The sequence below is a fragment of the Tursiops truncatus genome, chromosome 3, assembly GCF_011762595.2.
Source record: "Tursiops truncatus isolate mTurTru1 chromosome 3, mTurTru1.mat.Y, whole genome shotgun sequence".
Lineage (NCBI taxonomy): Eukaryota > Metazoa > Chordata > Mammalia > Artiodactyla > Delphinidae > Tursiops > Tursiops truncatus.
Window position 1 is genome coordinate 73,365,940 of NC_047036.1, and position 23,959 is coordinate 73,389,898.

Here is a 23,959-nt window from a genome sequence, read left to right on the forward strand (position 1 = left end):
CCAATTCTTCTAAATGTTTAGAAACCAGGATTTATTGCTTAGCTTTAGATTTTTTTTTTCTCAGCACAACTTGAGTGGAAAGTTTTTTTTCCATTAAAATCTTCTCAGGATAGTAGATTTGTGGAAAATATAAATAGATCCAGACATTGCAGACCTGTACTCTGAGATGAGATTATGTGTTCACTTACAATTTTAAAAATCCTTTATGTATTCAAATATTAAGAAGTAATACAATATGGAACAAAAAATAAAAGGTAAGAGACATTCATGACAAACCATCATTTGAAGATGAAATAAAATGCTTTTGTAGCAAGACCACGATGACTTTAACATTACCCTCAGTTTAAGGAAACTTGAGACAGGCTTCTTGTGACTCTCGACTCTTAACCTCCCTTTTCTTAGGTCATTTACTTTAGGAAATTTGTAATTATAAATTTTTCTCTGCTTGTGGTGGTGTGATGAATTGGGGGATTGGGATTGACATATATACACTAATATGTATAAAATGGATGACTAATAAGAACCTGCTGTATAAAAAAATAAATTCTAAAATTCAAAAAATAAAAAGAAGTAAATCTTTTTAAAAGCTTTTTGCCAGTTTTATAACCCAGGAATGTCTCTCTCAAGGGCCTGAGAGCCACCCCTTTGAAATGTCTGATCAAGGGAGATGGCACCTCTATTCCCAGTGTCTGTGGAGGGTAGGTGCCTAACTTCTGTGGGACACTTTGCTCCAAATTATAAAGCTACTTTCTATCATAGAGCTATGAGAAAGTTTACATTTCCTTTGAGTAAGCCCAATTAGAAAACACAGGTGGCCTATGAGTCCCCCCTCTACCCAGCTCTTACAAACCCTTCTTCTCTTTGTTTCAGTGGAATTGAGCTCAGACGAAGCTCTGGCCTCTCCCCCTTATTGCAATAGTCTTGAATAAAGTCTTCCTAGCCTGTTTAACTTTGGCTGGTGCAATTTTTGCTTTGACAAGCATTAGGCTACCAAGTAGTTTATGCTACAAAAGAGCCAAGTATAGCTTAGCTACATAAACATATAGAATATTCTACTACATAAAATATTTTGTTTCTTAAATAGTATTAATGAGTCATCTACCACAGATGCTTCTGTAGAAATTATATTGTATGTAATAAATTCTAAGTAGAAGAATTCCATACCTTTTTTTATCATCAATATATCATTTTGTTGTATGTGACAGTATATAGGTTTGTATTTATCCTTGAATATGTGATGCATCTGTTTGTCTATAGAGAAAACTCACAAAAAAATCTATTTATTTAGTGCATCAGTCAATAAGTCCAGAGATGCTGTATTTGAACTTTAAATTTCTCATGCAGAGAATCCAATAAATTCTTCCACAGATTCCCTTTGGCATCTGAGTAAATTTCTAGTGCCCTTTAAATTTTTATGGCTGTTTCTCCTCCTCTCTTACCCCAGAGGCAATGTTTCACTACTTTCACAATATCTCCAAGCCCTTACTTGCTGACCCCCTCCTCCAGTGTTGAATTAACACATAGCTTCTAGACCCTGCTGGTTTCCCCCTGGACTATGTCTTTCCGGCCCCAACTCTTTCTTTTATTTTTTCTTTTTTTTTTGACACTCTATCATTGTCCTTAGTGCATAAACCATAAGAAATTCTTAGTATTCCCACAGATTAGCCTAAAAACACCCCAATCCAAGTTGCTCTGTACATTTATATGTATGTTCGTATTTAGAGATGCATTAAATTTTTCACAGGGTCATGTAAAAAAATAACTAACAAAATATTATATTAGAATGGTTTCTGATTCAGAATAAAACCTTAAGGATATAGAGTTCATTATATGACAAGCTTATAAGTCACTAATTGGTTTTCTCAAATCTGAGGAACAAGAAAAATGTCAGGCATTCTTGATTCGTTTAAATTCTTTAAGAGGCTATGCGCTGCAAATATTTTTGAAAAGTATCAGAGTCAATTAACAACAAAAAATGGGAAAAATTATATTCTGTTGAACATATTGACTTGACAATTCAGAACTTAAATATATAGTGAACATTAATCCAATAGATAAATATTTATATGTACTATACGATCACATAAGAATAATTGAACCAAATGAAGTGGGAACAGTCTTTTAAGAGTAAGATATAGAAGCTGGTTCAAATTATGTAAATTGGTTTGGTTGAGGTCGCCTTATCAGTTATTCAGTTTTAATGATGACTGTGGATGACCCATCATTGATTCTGCCAGGGTAGTGGGTAGTGTTATTGAAGGAAGCTAAAGTGATGGCATTGACATATTGGCACTTACTCTATTGCCCTCATATTGATGTGATGCCTATAGTGTATCAATGATTCATGCATAAAATCACTGAATTCTCAGTGCCAGAAAAGTTAACTTCTGTAAAGCGTTGTCTAAAACCTCTTTTATGCTGTAAGATAGCAGCTTCTTTAGCTTCTTAAGAAAATAATCTGTGTTATTTATGAATTTATTTTAATTTCAAATGATGAGATTACTAAATATGCACTCCTTTTACCTGTGATGAGACACGTCCCGATGAATATAGATGTTCTTTGATAGGTGGCACCTCCAATGTGCAAAATTTTACTGTGAAATTATATGAATTTGAATGCTATTTCTGTTTATGTTGGATTAAATTCATATTTCTAAATTCAGCAGCCTCTTCCCTCTCTTTCTTGGTTCATTTTCAACTGTCAAAAGTCACAGCTTTCCCCAAAGCATTATAAATAACATAAAACAAATGTAAACGAATGAGAAATAAGGATGACAAATTCCCAAGTATTTGGGGGGGTGGGTTGGTAGGGGACGTGTATGAAAATTCACTCTCTATTCTATCCACAATTAAATTCTGTGTTATTCTTATAGATTCAGGAAATTGTAAAGCAGCAATACATCTTACAAATTTCCTTTTAGTCTTAGGCCTTCACTGATCTTCCTCCATCTTAAAAAAATTTAAAAGTGTAACCCAACCTATTTTTACTCTCTGTATCACAGAAAATGTATGGCAAATGTAGATAGTGAGAACAATCATTGACTTATTTTTTTGGTTTATATTCATGTCAAAATATATTACCTACATTATAATAATTTAGGATCAAATTTCTTCCCTTGTAGAAGAATTTAACACTAATTTTACAATTTATATAGTAATGGGAATGCAATCAAATACAGATTTTCTTTTATTTGATAATCATTCAAGAGTATATGCACTTGAATCATATCTGATATCAATATATCTTTGAAAACATAGGCCTTCAAAAACTTAATTCAGTAACTGTAAATAAAGTTGAATAAACATGTTTATTTTACAAACAGAAAACAAATTTTTTACGTCTAAAACTTTAATGGGATTGTTTGAAATATCATTCATTTTTTCCAAATGTTCTTCACACATTAAAATGTAATGTATTTAAATCACTTGTATTCCTGGAGTAGAGGATGTTCTTGACAAGAATTAGGACATGTCAGCATTAGAATTACTAAAATGTATTATTCCTGTAAATGAAAAAAAAAAAATCAAAGAAATGCATAGCATTTATACCAAATGAAGTAACCAAGGTACATTTTTTATTGTTTTTAAACTAAACTGAAACTATATTTTGGTAAAACTAGTAAGTGCAGTTTTTGGAGAGTGATGTTGTGTAATCAGAGGCCATTTTATGTTTTTTATTAATATTCAGCCTCTACAATTACTGATTTTTTTTTAATCATCATCTACATTTCAAAACTTACCAAGCACAGTAAAAAGTGTCTATGGCTGCCTGATAAACCATTCTAAAATTCAGAGACTTAAAGCAAACAGTACGTTATTTGCTCACAGTTATGTTCCACAAAAGTCAGGATCTTTAGCTGAGATCACATGGAATACTGAAGTTGTCACAGAGCAGGACAACCTGAATGGGACAGTATGTGTGGGTTGTTGGCTGTGAATGTGAACTCTGTTTCTAGGCTCTCCTCCAAGTAGCCACTCCATGTGTCCAGTTTAGGCTACCTCAAAAATGGTGGTTTCCGGTTTCCAAGAATACTTGATCCAAGGAGCAAATCTCCAGTGTCTTAACAAGCCCCTGCTTGCTTCATGCTTACTAACGTTCTACTGGCCAAAGCAAGTCACATGACCAAATCTCAGTGCGAAGGATACCACACAAAGGTATGAATATCTGGAGATATAATTTATCAGGGACCGCTCAAGTAAGAGTTTACCACAGCGTTATTGATCAGAATATGAAAATTCCTACCCATTGAAGATCAAATCTGAATGTAGCCTTCCTAGTTTCATTTTTTACTTTTATTGTAGGTTCTTTTCATTTACAATTTGAAAACCATAGAGAAAATCATGAGAAACTAAATTTTGTGCTGAAAGATGGTTGTGCATCTTAAAATTTTCTCTATAGTTTTAAATTAACAGTTGAAATGGAAAATAAAATGGGGTTGTGGACAGAGATATGAAGTTATAGATATAATCGAATTTTACAGACATAAAAATAAAGCTGGAGCATTAGATTAAGATATCAATATAAAAATATCAATGACAGCTTACACATTTTAAAGTAGTAATAATGGGTACTATATCATTTTCATTTATCATCTTGTAGTTGATAAAAACCTTTCAGGTTCTTTCCTCTGCAGTTTAAAGGAGATGCTCATATTTTAGTTTTTCATTTTTCACATAAGTACACTGAGTAGCTTTTTTGTTTCTGTACTTTATCTGTGCCTTTCAACAAATATGTAATGTTTTTGTGTTTTTATGACTCTAGTTTGTTGATTCTCACCTTCCATGTTTGAAAGCATAAGACATAGAGTAACTCGTATGCTTTAGCGAAAAAACTGTTTGTTTCACTTTATATGACCTCCTCAATATTACTAAGTAGATATTTCACAAACTGGCTCCCTTGTATCCTGGGTTACGTATTCTTAGAAATGTCACCCAAAATAACTTCCTGCCAAAGCACTTCTCATCAGCCCTCTTATCCATCCATTCCTTTTCTCATCTAATGTGGTTTTCTGATCTAAATCTCCTTTTCTTTCCTTTCTTTATCTTTTCAAAGATTCTATTGTAAGAATCTCTATTTCTAGACAACCTAGTTTAACTTCCTTCAGAGGTTCCCAGCACCCAGTTTCCTTATTCAAAATGATCTTCAGTAGAAGTGAGAGGAACTGATATTCTAGTAGTTGCAAAAAAAAATATAGAAATAAATTTACATATATTTGAAACTCACATAATAGGAACTAAAATTGGAGAGGGATTACTTTACATGTAAAAGTGCTTTTCAGATTGTAAAGTGCTATACAAATTTAAGGTATTAGTATGAATAATAATGGTGATGTTGATGGTGATCACAAAATCAGTAGCCTTTACTAAAGACTAGTTCAGCCATGAGGAGTTGTTCAGTTAATTTAATATTCATTGTAGAATACCTTCCAAATCATTGAACTGTCCACATTGTAATAGCCGCTATTTCAGGAAGATTTTTTACATGGGTTCATTTACATATCAGAGTCTTCTTGAATGTTCACGTTCAATGCTAATCTGTATAAGATGAAAGTTATAAACTTGGAATCCCTATTGTCATGTGGAGTAATTAGCAGATAATGTGATAATTGACTAGGTCTGCCATTTTTAATAGATTTTCCTCAAGTCTGTAAATGTTTGGTTTATTTTAAAACTCATCCTATAGCAAAATATGGGGATTATACGTGTGCTATTTTGCGCAAAATCAATGGTAAACCATAAGTACCGAAGGGACATCATTGTAAACTAGTTATTGACGTGCTAAAAGTCATTTACTCCTGCTGTGGAAGATAGATTGTGACACTATTAATTTAACTGGCAGTGGGTATACTAACATAGCTGCCGTGTAAGCCAGCAGCCCACCATCTGTAAAATTTTATGCATATTTTGTGCAGATAGCTATACCATATTTTGACAACCCCAAATCAGCTTTAATCTGTCAATTTCAAAGTTTGTCACCAGAAAGTTCATCTGAAGGAGAATGTCTGTTCAATTCACGTTAAATGCAAAATGATTACAGCAGATAACACTTACAAAACGCACCATTGCTTGGAAAAATAAAGTTGTTTAACATGGTTATTATGTACTTTCAAGGCATAATACAGTTTTTTTTAAAAAGCACGTCTTAAAATGCCGATATGCAGTAGTATAATGAAAGATATTTTTACTCATGGAAGGCATCTGGCAATAGCAGTAAAAGTAAAGATGCTTTTCTCTGCAATAATTCTTCATTCACATAACAATATGTAAGCGGGTAAAAAAATGGTGTAGTGCTGAATTTTTATTTCTGGTTCAATTTGAAGGAGACCTGATACTCTTTTCCAAAGTGAACATTTTTTTTCTACCGTATCCACAGCCTTTCTGCTCTCAGCATTTAAACACATTTGGCTTTAGGGAGGAGTGGGTCCCTTTACAAGAGAATCAGGGCTGTATTTCTACAGCACCCTCTCACTTAAACATTCCACTGGCTGCATTGAACAGCAGCTGAAAACTGTCAAGGTATGAAAAGAATGTGCCTTTTAATCTCAGAGAAATTATAGTAAGAATCAGGAGAAGACATGTCTTAAGATAGCACTGTGTCTGACACATGATCACTCATGATTTTTGTTTTTATTTTTTCTAATTTTAATCTATTTTGCTTAGATGTTTTATGTTGCATTAAGTGAAACAGCAAAAGGAAAATAATAGTTCATGAAAAACTTATGAAAGAAACTGAAAAACAGCATAGTTCTTCAAAAATTGTAATGGGGTATAACCATATGAAGTGCATGAATGGGGCCGATATTTAGTTCAACATTAGGATCTTTGAAAACCCATATACTCCAGGTCAGGTACACAAAAAGTTCTGCATGTTTTTTTGTTTTTGTTTTTTTACTTTATTGTGCTTTTAAAATGATTGAAAAACATTCATCTTAATCTTTCTATTTTACAAGGATTTTGGACCCCAAATTTTAATTGGGTTAATGAAAGTTTACTTTTGTCCAATACCCTTTGTTATAATTGTGTAACAGTTGAAGAACATTTTTTCACTGAAAAGAAATAGGTTTTGTTGAGTGGAAGGTAACTGGACTTGGATCTTTTGCTACATACAGACCGCTGACAGGTATTTCTTTCCTACAAGAAAATGCCTGTGTATTAATCTCCACACACAGAGTGTACTAAGTAACTGTTCAATTTTTCTTTTTTTGTTTCAAGTATTTGGAAACTCTAGTAACTACAAATACTTTCCCATTTACAGACCTAGCAAGGTTACAGAGAATCATGTGTGCAGGTTTTACATAGAGCATCTGTTTTCTTTTTAAATTCTAAGTGAAATCAGTTACAGCAACGTGAAAAGTTCTAGGGGTATATTCTTCAAAATAGGAACTTACCCTCATTGCCTACATGACCATCTTCTACTCTTTACTGTTTTGCAGTTGGCTTTTTTTTTTTTTTTTTTTTTTTTTGCGGTTCGCAGGCCTCTCACTGTTGTGGCCTCTCCCTGTTGTGGCCTCTCCCGTTGCGGAGCACAGGCTCCGGACGCGCAGGCTCTGCGGCCATGGCTCACGGGCCCAGCTGCTCCGCGGCATGTGGGATCTTCCCAGACCGGGGCACGAACCTGTGTCCCCTCCATTGGCAGGCGGACTCTCAACCACTGCACCACCAGGGAAGCCCATGCAGTTGGCTTTTTACTCCACCATTTTTTAAAAATTTTCTTTGTCCAAGATCTCCAGTAGCCTCCTCACTGATACATTAAGTACCAGCTCTTCTTCTTTTTTCTTTTTCCTCTCTGCAGTGTTTGAAAATGCTGATCAACCCCTACTTTACCCTTTTGTTTCCTTATTCTGATTATTCCCTTTTCTGTTTTCCCTTCATAGTTCTTAACCAGTTACCTGATTCCTGAATATAGATAATCTTCATGATTAAATAATCAACCTTTCCTCTTCTCTTTTTACTAACTCTAATGAAATCTTATAAAGTCTTATGGAATCAACCATTGCAAATCTCTCCCTAGCCCACGTTGTCAATGCTAACTCCTTTTTTTCCAAATGTCTACTGGACATTATTCAGTCAATTTCAGAATAAGCCTGGTGTAGGATATATAAATAGTTACCACTGAATAAATATTATATTATAATATATTATTATTATATTAATAATATAATTAATATAAATATAATTAATAATATATAATATTATTATATATTAATATATTATATTATAATATTTATAATATTATTTATAATATATTATATATAATATATTATATTATAATATTATTTATAATATATTATATATAATATATATAATATATTATATTATAATATTTATTCAGTGGTAACTATTTATATATCCTACACCAGGCTTATTCTGGAGATACTCATGTGAGGAAAAACCAGCATGGTCATTGTTATCATGGTGCCTAAGTTCTTGCAAGAAAATCGAAATTCAAATAATCACACAAATCAGTGTAAAATTAAATCTGTGACAAAGATTATAAGTGAGAATGCCTTGAGAGCCTGTAATAAGAAGATCTGATCTAGGGAAAGCTGCTGTGAGAAGTGATCCTTAACCCGATGTTTAAAGACATGTAAACACTGACAGTGGACATCAACTACGTGAGGAGAGATATGAGTGTTCCACACCATGGGAAAATCAGGTTAAAGACTTTTGTGGAAATGTCCTTGTTTGTTTGTCTCTGAAAAAGGCCAGTGTGGCTTGAGCACGTGTGAGATGAAGCTAGTCAGGAGAGGTCGGATCTTACTGGCCTTTGTAATCTGTGACAAAATTTTTTATCTTTATCCTAAGAGCAAATTTTCAAGCAGTCTGAGGGTGGTATGTTATGACAGACATATTAATTTTTAAAATATGACACTAGGTGTAGATTGGAGAAAAGACTTGACGGAGGGCAGAGAGGTAGAAGAGAACCTACTGAGTTGGCCTAGTTGAAGGCTCATGGTGGCTTAGTCTGCTGTGTGGTGATACCAAAGAGGAACTTGATGGATGAGTCAAAAAATAGTTGGGGGGGTTAAACCATCAGGACTAGGTGATGGATTTATGTGGGAAGGGTGGTGCGAGAAAGTGAAAGAAGGTTCAGTGATAAAATCCTGACTTCCAAATAGGGATGCCAGAATAAATAAGTCCAGTTATATAGGAACTTCAGATAAACAATGAATTTTTTTTTTAGTATAAGTATGTCCCATGCAATATTTGGGACATATGTATAATAAGATATTATTTGTTATTTATCTGAAGTTCAAATTTATTTGCTAAATCTGGCAACCCTCTTTCTAACTTGCCATCTCTGAATTAAAACCATGGGAGAGAACCAGGAGGAGAACATGAGTAAGGTTTTGCTCACGTTGAGTTACCTGTAATTCTAGGACACTAGAGAAGAAATGTCAGTAAGGTACTTGGATCTGGAGCTGAGTGAAAAACGCTTGGGATGAAGATATTTTTGTATGGTGTCTCTAGAAATACCTCAAATTTCACATGTTTTAAACAAAATCATCTTTTTAAAAAATCATCAATTCATTCCTTTCCCTTAATTTCATCATTTTTGTTAGCAGTGCTATCATTATCCCAAGGAAACAGAAACGAAATTTGATTATTACTATTGGTTTTTTCTATTATGTTGCCCTATTGATACAGTTACCAAGCCTTACTACCACCAGCCCAGTAGCTCTCAATATTAGTATCTCTCAATATCTATTATCTAATTTTTTGCAATCTTATTAGTTTGATCACTCCTTACTTTAAAAAATAGTTTTATATATTTAAAAAATTCTAGTCAGTTTGTAGTCTACGTTGCTTCTAAAATATTCTTCCTCAGCTATAAGCATCAGCCTATAAGCTTATAGCGACTTCATATTTCCTATGAAATAAAGATTACTATGATCTTAATTGTTTTTATGAAATGACTGACGTAATTTTCTTGAATCTAAGAGCCCAGAGGGCCAAATAGATCTTTAAATAAATGCAAGTATTTATACTAAATGAATTTTTCTTTTATATGTAGTAGAAATAGGCAGTTGAAAACCTAAGGAAAATAGTTTAATTATGTATTATCCAAGAAACAGTGTCTTAGAATGGAAGTGTGAAGGAGTAAGATAGAAGTGTCAGGAAGAAACTAACCCATCAACGTGTTGATCAGTTAAGCATGAACCTGAAAACATAGAAGATGAGTACAATATTATGAAGACCTAAGTCCTTCAGGGGGAAATATACATTGGTATTCTTCACGTAGCATTTCATAATTGTTTTGAGTTGAAACTCTTTTAGTATCTCTCCCATCAAAAGCACACTACTGTCACTGCTTACACTGACACCATTATTCAATTTTAAATTAATGAAAATGCTTATAGCCTCACAACTACACTATGACAGGAGGACTGGCTTCTTACACACTCATTTTCTGCTGAGAGTACTTCTGTTTTGTTATTCCCAGTATGAACAGTGCATTGCATTGCTCTACCAGATAAAATAAATGTATGCACAAGAAAGAGCTTGATCTAATAGAAAGCAGTAATAAAAGCCAAAAGACTTTCTGAAAGTTACTCAATATTTATTGGTAGAAGTTATCCACTAATTTTTTTTAACAAACCAACATATTTCTGAATCACTTTGTAGCTACTGTCTTGTACTTTTCTCTTTTTTTTAGTTAGATCTGTACACACATGCTCTAAAGAGCAGAAAATAAGTGGACAAGAGTACTTTTTAAAATAGTATGGGTTGGAGACGACTGAAACAATAGAATACTAAGACAAATGGAGTCATTATTCATAAAGTAAAATTGTAGTTGATTTGATGGGGTTACCTGTTGTGAAATAAACTTTCAAGAAAAATGTAACACTCTGATAACCTGATAAAGGTTGTCACTTGACTCCATATTATACCTGCCAATGATACATTTCATCTCTAACGGGATGCCATGTGTTAATTGGTTTTGTGGTTATGAATCAAGTCACTCAATTCCTGTGGATGATTTTCAAAGCAGGAAAGGGCAGGGATGAAAAGAGGGAAGGAACATAAGCTAACTCTGAGCTTGGGATTGCTTTTGACCTGTTAACTTCTGGCCTTCTGTTGAAAATTTACAACAAACAGAAAATCAACTAGTTTTTCTTTATTGTTGTCCCGTTGCACGATTCTAGCTTTTGCAAGATAATTCCTAGAGCAATATTGTTTGTACTAGGAGTCCCTTTGGGGGTTCAGTGTTATTGAAGTTTGTCTCAACTGAGAAGTAAGTCTAATCAGAACATTTGGTATCCTCTGTATCTTAAATCACAAAGGAGATCTGACACAATATTAAGTCCTCACATTCAGAACTTCGGGAGTCCCTTCCAAGATCTTGCTATTGCTTAACTCTTCATTTCCTAACCTTTCATTGACAGTGGAAAAACATATTTGAGATCAGTGACCAGGAGCAGATCATATAAGTAAGCATACTATTAACTTGTCATATCTGTGCTTACTCTCACTAAATTTATTTTTTGTTGCTTGTCAACATAGGCATGGAGTTCAGAGAATCCATGATAATAACTGTGGAGATGAAAGATTGACAGTGAGGAATCATTATGGAGTTAAGCAAGCTTATACTCTATACAGCTAACTTTAGCACTAATGTCTGAGTTACCAACTGAAAGAAAAAAAATGTTTCATCACTGAGGAAGGAAAAATCTTTATAGAAATCTTTGCTATAGCGTTCAATTATTTTTGAAACACAGTGTAGTAAACCAGATTTATCTCAATTAACTAGATGCCACAGGTTGTAAATCATACCTCCTAACCACTCTGTTATGGCAATAAATTATATTTTTCACTCTTCTCCAAAATTAAAGAAGAAGAATAGAGACTCTGGATCACTGTTTTACAAAGCTTGGTCCATGGACAATTTACATTAGAATCATGTGTACTTCATTCACCTATTTGATCATTAATAATTCTTTTACTCATTCATTCATGAACTATTTATTAGGTATTTATCATTTGCCAAGTGCTGTTTAATGTTCTGGAGCTGCAGTGATACATGAGAAAGTCTCTTCTCTTGCTATTAGAGATGAGTATTTTTAGAAAGGAAATTATCCTGGGCCCCATCACAGACCTACCAAATAAGAATATCTGGTGATCAGGCATTCTGAACTTTTGCCCTAGATTTATAGGGAACATTGCTAAAGGGGAGAAAAGCTGTCCACAGTTAACCATTTCTGGGAGCATTTCAACTTGAGATACAATGCATGTTTTTCACCATTTCTCAGAAACTCCATATTTGAAATAATCAGAAGAGTTCTCTTATAAGTATGCACACACATACACACACCCAGACAAACCTCCAATTTTCTCACTAACTTGGGAGACAGAAGGCAGGGACTGGAAGCTTATCTAAAACATTTTTATTTGGGCAGGATATTTCTGTTGGTATTATATGGTATTACATGAACTCTTCAGTTGACTTATTTAAGCCTCTTCAGTTTTTCTATGATTTCCATATTTGATTGCTTCTTCTATTCTATTTTCCTCCCTCTACCATGTTTTAAAAATACATATTTAATAGTATGTATTGGATATAATTTGTTGTTTCATTTGCTTCACCAATAGCATTAGTATTTGCCAGATTGTGAACTTAGGCCTAATGTCAGTGTTTCCTTATATTAATTCTATCCTACTCTTTTGTCCACTTTTAACTATAATTTAAGCCCTGACTTTTTTCATGTTTTCTAACTAGATTCTTCTTCCCTCATAGCTTTTCTAATTATTCTTTCCACCATTATTCTTAGTGCCATTTTTGGGTGTGGAGGGGATCAGTATCTTAACTACATTTTTTGTTAATATGTCTTCTGCTTATGTTGGAAGGCCTATAGGCCCCACACAGTCAATAAAGTTAGCAAAGTCACTGCCCCAAAGATAAAGTGAGACTAATTTGCTTTGGCAGCCAACACACCCCAAGAGATTTGGGAGCCCAGCCAACCTGAACTTGGAAGCAGTGATGAAGCTGTCGACTGCCCGAGACTTTTCATTCTGATTCAGTGCAAAAATGGTGGCACAGGACAAAGTGGTACCCAGCTAGGTTCTGTGAGGCCTAGGTTTCATCTCCTGAGTATTGTGCCATGAACCAGGCCACAGGTAAGACATGAAATAATGTAGAATAAGGCAATGCATCTCTGACAAAAAATTTTAGGTATTAGATATAATATGCTAATTGTACAGTGATGTTTCTGTAACTGCAGGTAAGAGAAAGCTGCAAATACTTTTCTAACTATAATTTAAATGGCTTCATTAGTTGCATTTCATGACCCAGTACTCTTGTGATTTTTCTGAGGTACAATTTACAAGAACAGAGTTGAGATTTCAACCATTTAGTAGGATGCTTTCAGTTGAACTCATTTTTTTCCTATGAATTACTATGAAATACCTCCTCAAAGAGCATATCCAGGATGTTCTTAATTAACTTCAGAGTAGGTATGTGTTGCTAACAGTTTCTCAATGTCACGATCAAATATAGTGATTTTCATTGCATCATTTCTTATGTGGAAATTCCCATGGAAAAGTTAATCATGTAGCAATTGAAAGAATTCTGAACCCCCGACTTCAGTGTGTATAAGAAAATAGGCAAGTATGAAAAAAATGAATAAGATACTAATGTACAAATAATATAAACACACACAGTTTAACTTCTTCACTGAGTTTGGCATCTTTGATTTAGATAGCACATGTTTATTGTATAAAACTTTTTTATAGCTCTTTAAAGTGATACGGGCCTAACTTTCAGGTAAATTTGAAGAAGTGTTTTAGAATTGTGTAAGAATTTATAAAATGTGCCTACTTTGATACTATTTTAAGACATTTAGAAAATTGTATTTTGAAGACTTTTATCATAAATGAATATTCTGTATGTTACACAAAATCCCATGGTTTGTTTGACATTGGGGTCTTCCTTTGAAGCCAAGTGAAGAAAATGAAATACTTAGATCCTTAGTCCTAATCTCTCTCCCCATTTATTTCTGTCATCCTGCTGCTTGGCAGCTGCAAACCTAGCTCTTACCTCTAGGCAAGAGGGCAAGCAAGCGTCTCTTTCCTGAACTAATGGCCATGCAGCTCCTTGGATTAATTGGCAAGTCAGTGGTGCAGCCAGTATGTTGTTTCCCCAGGAGACCTGGTACTTGACATCAGCAACTTTTTAAATTCAGTTTGGCCTTAAGTTTGCTCCCAAACTTAACCCTTTGTAGGCCACTCATATTCCAATGGATAACCATATTAAATATTGGCTCTTATGATGTAGGGTTACATCTTTCAGAAAGACTTGAGAAAAGTGAGAAAGAACACTGGCTAATTATATAATAAGTAAAACATCTTTGAAAGGAAGATGCTTCTTTTTTTAAAATCAACTGTTGTTTTGACCATTTATGTACAGAAAGGACTTTCAGAGAATCTTAAGACAAACATTTTTTATGAGCTTTGCTAGATAGTTTTTTTCTTGAAATTATTCTTTAAATAGTTAATTCCCTCATACTTTTTAATCTTAGGCAAAATAGATTACAAGTTAGAAATTTTACTTCTTATTTGACCACAAACTTTCTAAATGACCTTGGAAATACAAGATGAAGTACACTTTATTCTGAGTAAAATTAACAGTTTGGATAAGGTAAAGTGTTTTCCAATTCTAAAATTCTGGATATATTTTTAAAAATTCAGCTAGTGATTCTAAATTTATTCTCTAGAGATAGAAACAAAACCTCAAATACTTCTAATTAGTTTTTCTGATGAACAAAAATAATTTCATCTAAGCTCAGGTGTTCTCCATTATTTTTATTCAATCACTCCCAGAATTGAATGTTATGTAAGTAAAGTTAGTAAGAACTGATGCTGCTTAAAAAATATTCTCTTCAAATGACCCGATGCTCCAGACCAGCACTGTCTAATAGTAATATAGATTGGGTCACATAAGCAATTTTAAATTTTCTAGTAGTCATTAAAACTAAAAGGGAATAAAGTTAATTTTAATAATGTATTTTAAACCAATATATCCAAAATATTATATTTACAACATGTAGTCAATTTTTTTTTTTTTTTTGCAGTACGCGGGCCTCTCACTGTTGTGGCCTCTCCCGTTGTGGAGCACAGGCTCCGGACGCGCAGGCTCAGCGGCCATGGCTCACGGGCCCAGCCGCTCCGCGTCATGTGGCATCTTCCCGGACCGGGGCACGAACTCGTGTCCCCTGCGTTGGCAGGCGGACTCTCAACCACTGCGCCACCAGGGAAGCCCCTGTAGTCAATTTTTTAACACAGTATATTTTGCACTTTTTTTTTCTTTTGGGTATTTTACATTTTCTACATTGCAATTAAGGCACTAAATTTTAATCAGAAATACTTAATCTGTATTTTGACTTCATAAAATTTATAACTGAAAAAATGGAACCATGCCTACAAGTTGTTTCACACATACTTAAAGAGTTTTTCCTTAATTTTTAAATTAAATTAAAATTTAAAAACTGAGTCCTTATTGGCACTAACCACATTTCAAGGTCTCAGTAATCTAGGTGACAAGTGGAACCACATTGCACAGCACATATCTAGATATTGATCCACTTTTCACCGGAGATGAAATGACATTTTTAAGGCTTCTTATTTAACAACAACAACAAAATTCTATAAAGGCTGAAAGATACTTTCCTGTTAAATTCACAAATTAACATTTAATGAAATGTTAAGATAAATAGGTTTACCTGAACTTTTTTTTTTTTAACTCCAGCTCTTTTCTATGAATACCAATTGCCTGAATGGAATAATTATTATAACTCTAGACCCTTGTTTTTGAAGTAATCTAAGATACCCTCTTCTAAAGCAGGAGGTAATCTTTGCAAAATAGTTTTCTATTTTTTGCTGAGATCTTATAACTTTGGCGGTTAAAGCATCTCAAGAGTGAAGAGAAAATTTTGTCCAAATCCAAATGTTTAAATAACTAGAGCATCAATTTCTTAAGTACATATACTACAAATGATCATTCTGAAGCTCAGATTTTCTAAGCTATTAGGACTTCCCTGGTGGTCCAGTGGGTAAGATTCAGCACTCCCAATGCAGGGGGCCTGGGCTCAATCCCTGGTCAGGGAACTAGATCCAGCATGCTGCAACTAAGACCTGGCCCAGCCAAATAAATAAGTAAAATAAATAAATATTAAAAAAAAATTTTTTTCTAAGCTATGAGTGAAATCATTGAAGAGGAGGAAAGATTTCCTTTAACTTTCAATATGGTATTTAACAAAGAAAAAGGTCTATTTGTTCATTATAAAAAAGATAGCTAGACATCAAATTTTAGAATTGAAAGAAAATTAAATGTCATGTAAATAGTCTAAATTGCACACTTCAAATATAAGAGAACTGAGCCCCAGGGAGGCCAAATGACTTGTCAAGATCACCAGCTATTTTGTAGCAGATCCTGGATTGGCATGCATGCTTTCTTAGTATTATTAAAATCCTTATTTCTTGATATCCTTACTTAGTACTTTTCCCAAAATTTATGTAATTGCATGTGCATAAGTGTGAGATTGCAAAATTATTATATACTAATTCCAGAAGGCTGCTGGGCAAATACATAGAACAAGAGAGAGATTTACTTCTGGTTCTTGCATACTAAAAAGATGCCTTAAAATTTAGCAATAATAATGTTGTTCATTGTATGCTTTTATCCACTCCAAACTGCAAAGTGCTTAAGGCCCCATACAGATGTAGATAATACAAAATAAAACTTCAAAAAATTTACTATAAAACATTTAAAACCGGAAAACATATTGCAAATAATATCTTCTTAAAAAATATATTGAAAGAAGGTGAGAATCAAGTTTAATAGAAAATAAATACCCTCTGAGTATACAGTAACTTGTTTTAACAATTAATTAATGGAAATAAAATAAAAATGTATCATTTACATTACCAGATACATTATATTTTACCTACAAAATAGCAACCTACCTAAGAATACTGAATCATGTTCTGTTTGTTTGTTTGTTTTTAATGTGTGTAAGTATAACTTCGTTAGCAAAGCAAAATTCAGAAATTCATTTTAAAAAGTCAGATTTTTTTAGACTATCTTGCTAATTGATAATAAATTAACCCCCAAAGTTTCAAGTTTGTAAAGAATGCATATTTCAGGATGACCCCCAACTAATACAATTTTTTAAAGTAAATAAAAAATTACTACCTAAAATGTTGATAATTATGGAAGCTGAATGATAGGTACCTGACAGTTCATTTATTTATGTTTTCTACTTTTGTATATATTAACATTTTCATAATAAAAAGGTAAAAAAAGATAGACATACCTATTTCTAATGATGGAATTGTCATACTCAAAGTCTTTGTAGAGATGTGGTTAAAAAGAACTATCAATGATAAAAAGAAGGTACTAAGTATTTCATGTACTCATTATACGTTAAGGATATCATGAAATTATGGGATAAATGGATATAGAGAAAGCTCAGAAATGGAAAGAATCAGCATATATCTATGCCGTAAGTAGCAGGAGCTTCTGTACCTTCACTGTAGTTTCCACTCTAACATTAATGTAGTTTAACCTTAACTTTTTCAGAGTCTCAAATTCATTATTCATATTTTTGAGTTGAGAAAAATAATTGACTATTCATTTGAGTCAGCCAATGGATTCACTCATTCTAGGTCAGTTGCCCATTTCAGGTCCAACCAGCCCAGACCTGAAGAATGAGGTCATTATATAATATATGGAGCCATCCTCTTCAGGTTAGTAGACAGAACAAGTTTTTCTAAAGGGACAGGGATGGGAAGGAAATTTTGGATGTTTCAATACTATTTTTTTCCATTAGTATTGCACTCACCCCCATGTTTCTGCTGGCCTCAGTGTGTCTGCGTTTTCACCAAAAGTTATATAGCCCTTAAGTACATGTGTTCCAGAATTTTCAAGAAAGTCAGCCCACTCTTTTTTGATACTTATTCTTGACTGGAGCTTGCATTTTATCAGCATACATCTATCATCTTCATTTTATTTCTATATTGTGCCAACATGTTGTAGTCTGTGCTTCTCCAGGCCACACAGACTTGGCAGTGATGAAAGGGTCATACATTCTGTAGCAAAGTGGCATTTCAGTTGCTGCAGATATTTAGTGGCACAGCAATTTCAGAGTAGAGAATGACATGGGGGGGAATATCTACATTTTTTATGGACTTTCTTTGGATATTTTCAACATTTTACTCCAATCCTCATCTATGCGTGATTGAGTTGAAAGGGAGGAAACAGGCAATAGCTTTCCTATAAATGTACCCTTACATCTCACTGGCCAGAACTAGGTCACAATCCCATGCCTGAGATCAAGGGATCTCTGTTTGCTCTCCAATCAGCAATGAAGTCTGATTAGAAAGAAGGAAGGAAATAGCTTTGGTGTAGACATGAAATGGTGTCTGTTATTCGACCCCTTCACTATAGTGCAGACACTAAAATTTGGATGGAATTGACTTTACGCCAGTGGTCCTTGATTAGTGAAAGCCAGTGCCCCATTCACCTCTTTCCATGGTGATTAGTTTAGTTACCTAGGCTTTAGCCAATTGGCACACGGCATTTCTCTGGCCACAGGAATGCTTTCAGGGCTGGTGTGATCAGAACTAAACTGACAACTTTTGCTGGATCTTCTACAATACAGAAACTCTTCTCCTGGAAAGTGCCTTTATTCAGAGGACTACTTTGACCATTTTGTCTCAATAAGGAAAACCAAATTTAGGATGAATTCGACTCTACAGAAGGCCAAGCAGAAAGAAAAAAAAAATTATGTTTCACATTATGTTTCAGTGTTGAGCTGCCAAATCAAACCAACTATGAATTCAAACAGTTATAAGTGAACTAGGCAGTCCCCTTTGGTATTAGTTTTTAAAAATAAGGATTATATGAAAAATGTGTATTTATGAAAGAAAAATGCTTTAGCAAATTTATTGTAAAGATTTTAAGTCCACACTTTATTAAGAAGGATAAAAGTTTTTAAATGATTGTCATAAATTATTATATTTTCTTCACTACAAGTTAGTCAGTCAATGCCAAACAAAAACCTTTGTCTTAGGGTTTTTCAAAGAGAGATGTTAGATATTTCTTTTTCTTTCTTTCTTTTTTTTTTTTTTTTGCGGTACGCGGGCCTCTCACCGTTGTGGCCTCTCTCGTTGCGGAGCACAGGCTCCGAACGCGCAGGCCCAGCGGCCATGGCTCACGGGCCCAGCCGCTCCGCGGCATACGGGATCCTCCCGGACCGGGGCACGAACCCGTGTCCCTTGCATCGGCAGGCGGACTCTCAACCACTGCGCCACCAGGGAAGCCCTAGATATTTCTTGTTAGTAATTTTGTGCTACTATATCTAAAAGATTTCTTTTTAGTATATATACAGTATAAACGTGTTGCTTTTATATAGAACCAAAAATGTTAAGTTTTTTCTCTGAAATTTATAGATATGAGAAATGTGATTTGAACATAGAATATACTGAATATTTAACTTAAACTTACTTCATCTGAATATAAAAACAATAAAATTGGAATTTAGTTCCTTCATGTTATAAAATTCCTAGTACTCCATTCCCAGAAATTTTGCAGGAGGTAAGGAATCCCTTTCACGGCCTGCACTGTCATTGGAGGCCTGTGGCTAGGTCTTTTCTTCTCACCTTCGCAGCTGATGCTGCAGCTGCCCCTCTTATCTTCCACCTGCTTTGAGGTACCAGCCTTGCTCTGCTAGGCCCAGTGGCCCAGGGCCACTTAGCTCCCATGCAGAGATTTCTTTGTTTGGATTGTGCAACATTTATATAAAGGGGTTAAATAAATGATTATTAATTAATAAATATACTTGAGCTGTTCCCAAATACTTGTCCACTTGTTAGGTTGACCTGATCCCTTGTGCCCAATGCCACAGACACACAAGCAGAAAATCACTTTTCGGGTTAGTTTATTTGAGCTTAAGGTACAACTTATAAAATTTATGCCTAGATAAATTTATTCTCCTGGGTGGAACAATATGAGAAAATTCTAGTTGGCTTGCTTTCCTAAGGAGCTTTCAGAATCCAGAGTAGATGGTACTTAGGTTAGCAACAATATGCTAACCTAAGTACCGTCTGACCTTCTAGCTCCGGCCTTTCAGTGACTGATGATGTACTTAAGATGCCACTGGGAGTTTGAGCAGGCTTATGGTCACTTCTCAGCACTTTAAGAAACCAAAGCATAAGACTTACACATCTTTGTAATATGGACTTTTTGTTAATTATTTTTGTATAAATTCATATATTGTCATTAGGAATGTTTAATTCTCTGGTATGTAATTTTTTGTCTCTAAGTAACTATGAGAAAAGAAAACTAGTTTTCACATAAAGTCATAAACTCCTTTTATCTATATCAGTGTTTTCAAGTGTGTTTTACCTCTATAAGAGAAATTGTATTTAAGTGTTTATATATATATATGTGTTTAATTGAGTTAGTGTCCTTTTACTATTTTCTTAAAATGTGATGGGCAGACAGATGTCCTTACTTTTAGTATTTTCTTAAAATGTGATGGCAGACATATGTGAAGACTACATTTAATGAACTGGTACCACCCTGCTGAGTCTTAACCATCAGTGCATGCCTGTACTAGGCCAGGTTTCATTTCCAGTTTATTTCAATTAAGTGTCTGTAATGTAATTACATGGCACAGGAAGGATCTGTTGATGTCGTGAATTTGATTTTTAATAAGATTACTCTAAACTACCATGAGCCTTTATAACTTTGAAAATTCCTGTTAGGTAATTATCTTTCTATCAACTGTTAGGAAAAGTCTCATTTACACAATTATTGGCAAGATTTCCTTTAAGGTGGGTTACGGTGGGGAAGGTACTTAGAATCACTCCTTGGCTTATTAACTACAAAATCTTTTTTAATACACCTGGCATTTTTTTGGCTGAAGATAATTCCAAAATATCATACATGGAGGAGAGTTTTCATTTAGAGTAAAAATTCTTCATCACTTGTATTATAAAATTTGCCTTTTCTTAACTTTTTATCCTCCCATCTCTATTCTCCATATATACATTTTCTTTGCCCTTTTCTCAACTTTCCAGGATTTTTATTGGGAAACGAGGCTCAGGTGATGATGGTCCTTAGTATTCATGTTGCTAATGATTACTTAGGTTTTTGGTTTTGAGACGTCACACCCCTGCAACAATTGCAAATCCCTGTGCAAGGAGTTTACTGAGTTTCACTCTTTAGTTGATACTTATTTGGTTAATATTCTTACTAACAGGGACGAGGAAATTGTAAAATTTAGTGGCAAGTGTAGAAGAGAAACATCCACAATGATAATTTTATATTATTTATAATATTCACTATTAATTTAAATATTGAAGAGTACATACGTACTTCCTTTATTTTATTCATTATTATTGATTCATATGCTCTTTCCAGAAGATTTCAAAATTAGAAGTATGTTTGCAAAAAACTGCTACCTAAGGTCAAGCTTAATGACCACTGAATTGAACATATTCTTATAACCTAAATATGATAAATGGCTAAGCCTGAGTTTGATTTTATTTTACTACAAACTTATGCTAAAACACAAATGGAATGATTTTCAATGTAGGAATTACCTTTATTTAGCTGTATCAGCAGGCTGGAAAGAATTGGTTTTATTTTTACACATTTTTGGTAGACAAATTACCAGTTTAAATTTTTTCCAGGTTTCTAATTTTAAAATCTAATCCTCAAAATATAAACAGTATTCAAAAGCAGAAAGGTGTGTTCTAGTTAGCTATATGTGCTAATAAACACAGCATGAATGATAAACCAAATTATGACGAACACTATATGTTCATTCAATAATGAACATATTCTCATTTTCTTATACTTAAAATAATTTAAAGATATGATGGAATCTAATTAAATATAGAATTTCTATGGCTACTAATAGCATATTCAAAGTAGAATGTTTTTTCTGCATTAAAATTTTAGGAACCTAAAATAAATATAATTGAAGCAATTTTTAATTTACTTGTTAAGTTTTTACAACAGCACTAATGTCTAGGTAATAGACTTAAATCCTCTTCTGTTAAATAAGAATACTTGACTCATATTTGTCACTGTAACTTCTTTCAGCTTGACAATTGAAGTTGACCTCGCAGCACTGCCCCCCAAGAAAACTGTTGACTGCAATCTCTGACATTAGAACCCTCTACAGTCCTTATCTTGGACCTTTGAGACTCAACCTGCCACATTATGTGAACTATGGTCAGTAACATACCAATCAGTTTTATTCACCAGGTATCAAGCTGAGGCTGAATAAGTAGCTTGTTATACTTCTGAAATTAAGTCATTTTGACGAGTTATCTTTTTCTCTTAATTTTTTAAAAAATTTTCTTTAATTGATGAATGCTTACTGGATCTCTAGAAAACTGTAAGTGACTTAGGCTAGTTGGTCCAGAGTAGTAGACTGAGCCAATAAATTTTAACCCCTTTTTTTTTTCCCTGCTTGGCTCCTAAATTAAGTGTTGAACAATTAAGAGTGTCTAGTTGTTTTTTTTTATTATGTATAATAGTTTTTCATGTGTAGCACCATGTTGATTTTGTTCTTATATGAACCAATGACCTAATATTTACTTAAACTTATTTATTAAACCATCATAAAAGAAGAATGATTTAATTTCTTAAGCCACACTGGGCTGGGATAGATAGTCCAGTGTAGTATAATAATTTTACCCTTTAAGATTATCTTTTAGAAGGATGACTTTCACTTGAAATGTCTGTTGGCAATAAAGAGTATGACATGTTATCTGTATTATATTGATATTCATTCAAGTATTTAATAAATATTTATTGAAAACATACTATGCAACAGCCACTATGCTAGCGATACAATGAAAAGAAAGTTTAGCAGAAGAGATAATTTGTGATCATATCGTCATACAGTAGTATAAACTTATAAACTTTAGGTTGAGTGCTGCAAAGGAAAATTTATGAGGTACAAGAGTATATTTCACGTATGAAAGAGTTAGTCTTGAAGTGTAGGGAAAGTTTCCCTGAGGAAATGATGTTTGAGATGAAGTCTGAAAGATGGAAAGTGTCAAAGAAGATAGTGGAGACTATTTGAAGCAGATTGAACAGGATATTAAGATGGAAGGGAAAATGGTGCTTTCAAGGAACCGAACAAAGTCCAACGTAGTAAAATGTTTGTGAATATGGGGAAAGTGGTTTAAAATGATCATTTAGAAATAGACATAGACCAGTTTATGAAGAATCTTGTAGGCCATTGTAAAATTTGGATCTTTATTCTGAAAGCAATGAGAAATCATTGATGAGCTTTAAACAGAAAAATAACATTAATTAATTTTTATTTTTAAATATCCCTCTGATCTGTTGGGTGGGATAGTTGCAGGGCAGTGAGGAGGCTCTTACAGTTGTTTGGTGAGAGATTGTGAGTTTAGACAAATGAGGAGTAAATGGTTAGGATAAAGTGGTGGCTCACCTGCGGGGGTAATAGGCGAGGGCAAAGAAGAATCTTTTGTTTCTGCCTTTCCTGCTGGATAGATGCTCATTGATAGGAGCATCTTCCTCTGCTCTGTGAGCTGATTTTACTCTCACACTGCTGTCTTGACAGCGGGAATGGCTAAGAGTTAGCAGAGGGGCCCCAAAAGTACAGGGCTGCCTTCAATGCTCTAGAAAAGAGACACAGGAAGGGTTCTAACTTCTTGTAATTCTTGTGCTTGTTGTATATCTACTTCTAGTTCTGAATCTGTGGTTAATTCTGAATCTGTGGTTCTCATAAACCCAATTGAGAAAGTCATGTTAAATTGACTTCTTCAGATTATCTGAGTGATCCTGGTTGGAGCATGAATATGTTCTCAAAATTTTTTCTTTTATTGCCTCCTTTTCCGATATCAGGCAATCCCAATTTGAAATGTCTAGCATGAAGCTAACCTTGGTTGCCCATTCTTCACTATCTTATAGGTA

At 33.9% G+C, this 23,959-nt stretch overlaps 1 long non-coding RNA gene across 1 annotated transcript in view; it reads left to right on the forward strand.

The window, feature by feature from the left end:
- Window positions 1–22,772, forward strand: part of LOC141278197 (uncharacterized) — a 29,416-nt gene extending 6,644 nt beyond the window's left edge. The window contains exons 2-3 of the long non-coding RNA XR_012330544.1: window positions 12,926–13,116; window positions 22,109–22,772. This is a non-coding gene — a long non-coding RNA (uncharacterized lncRNA). The remainder of the gene's footprint in view (window positions 1–12,925; window positions 13,117–22,108) is intronic.
- Window positions 22,773–23,959: the final 1,187 nt, after the last annotated feature.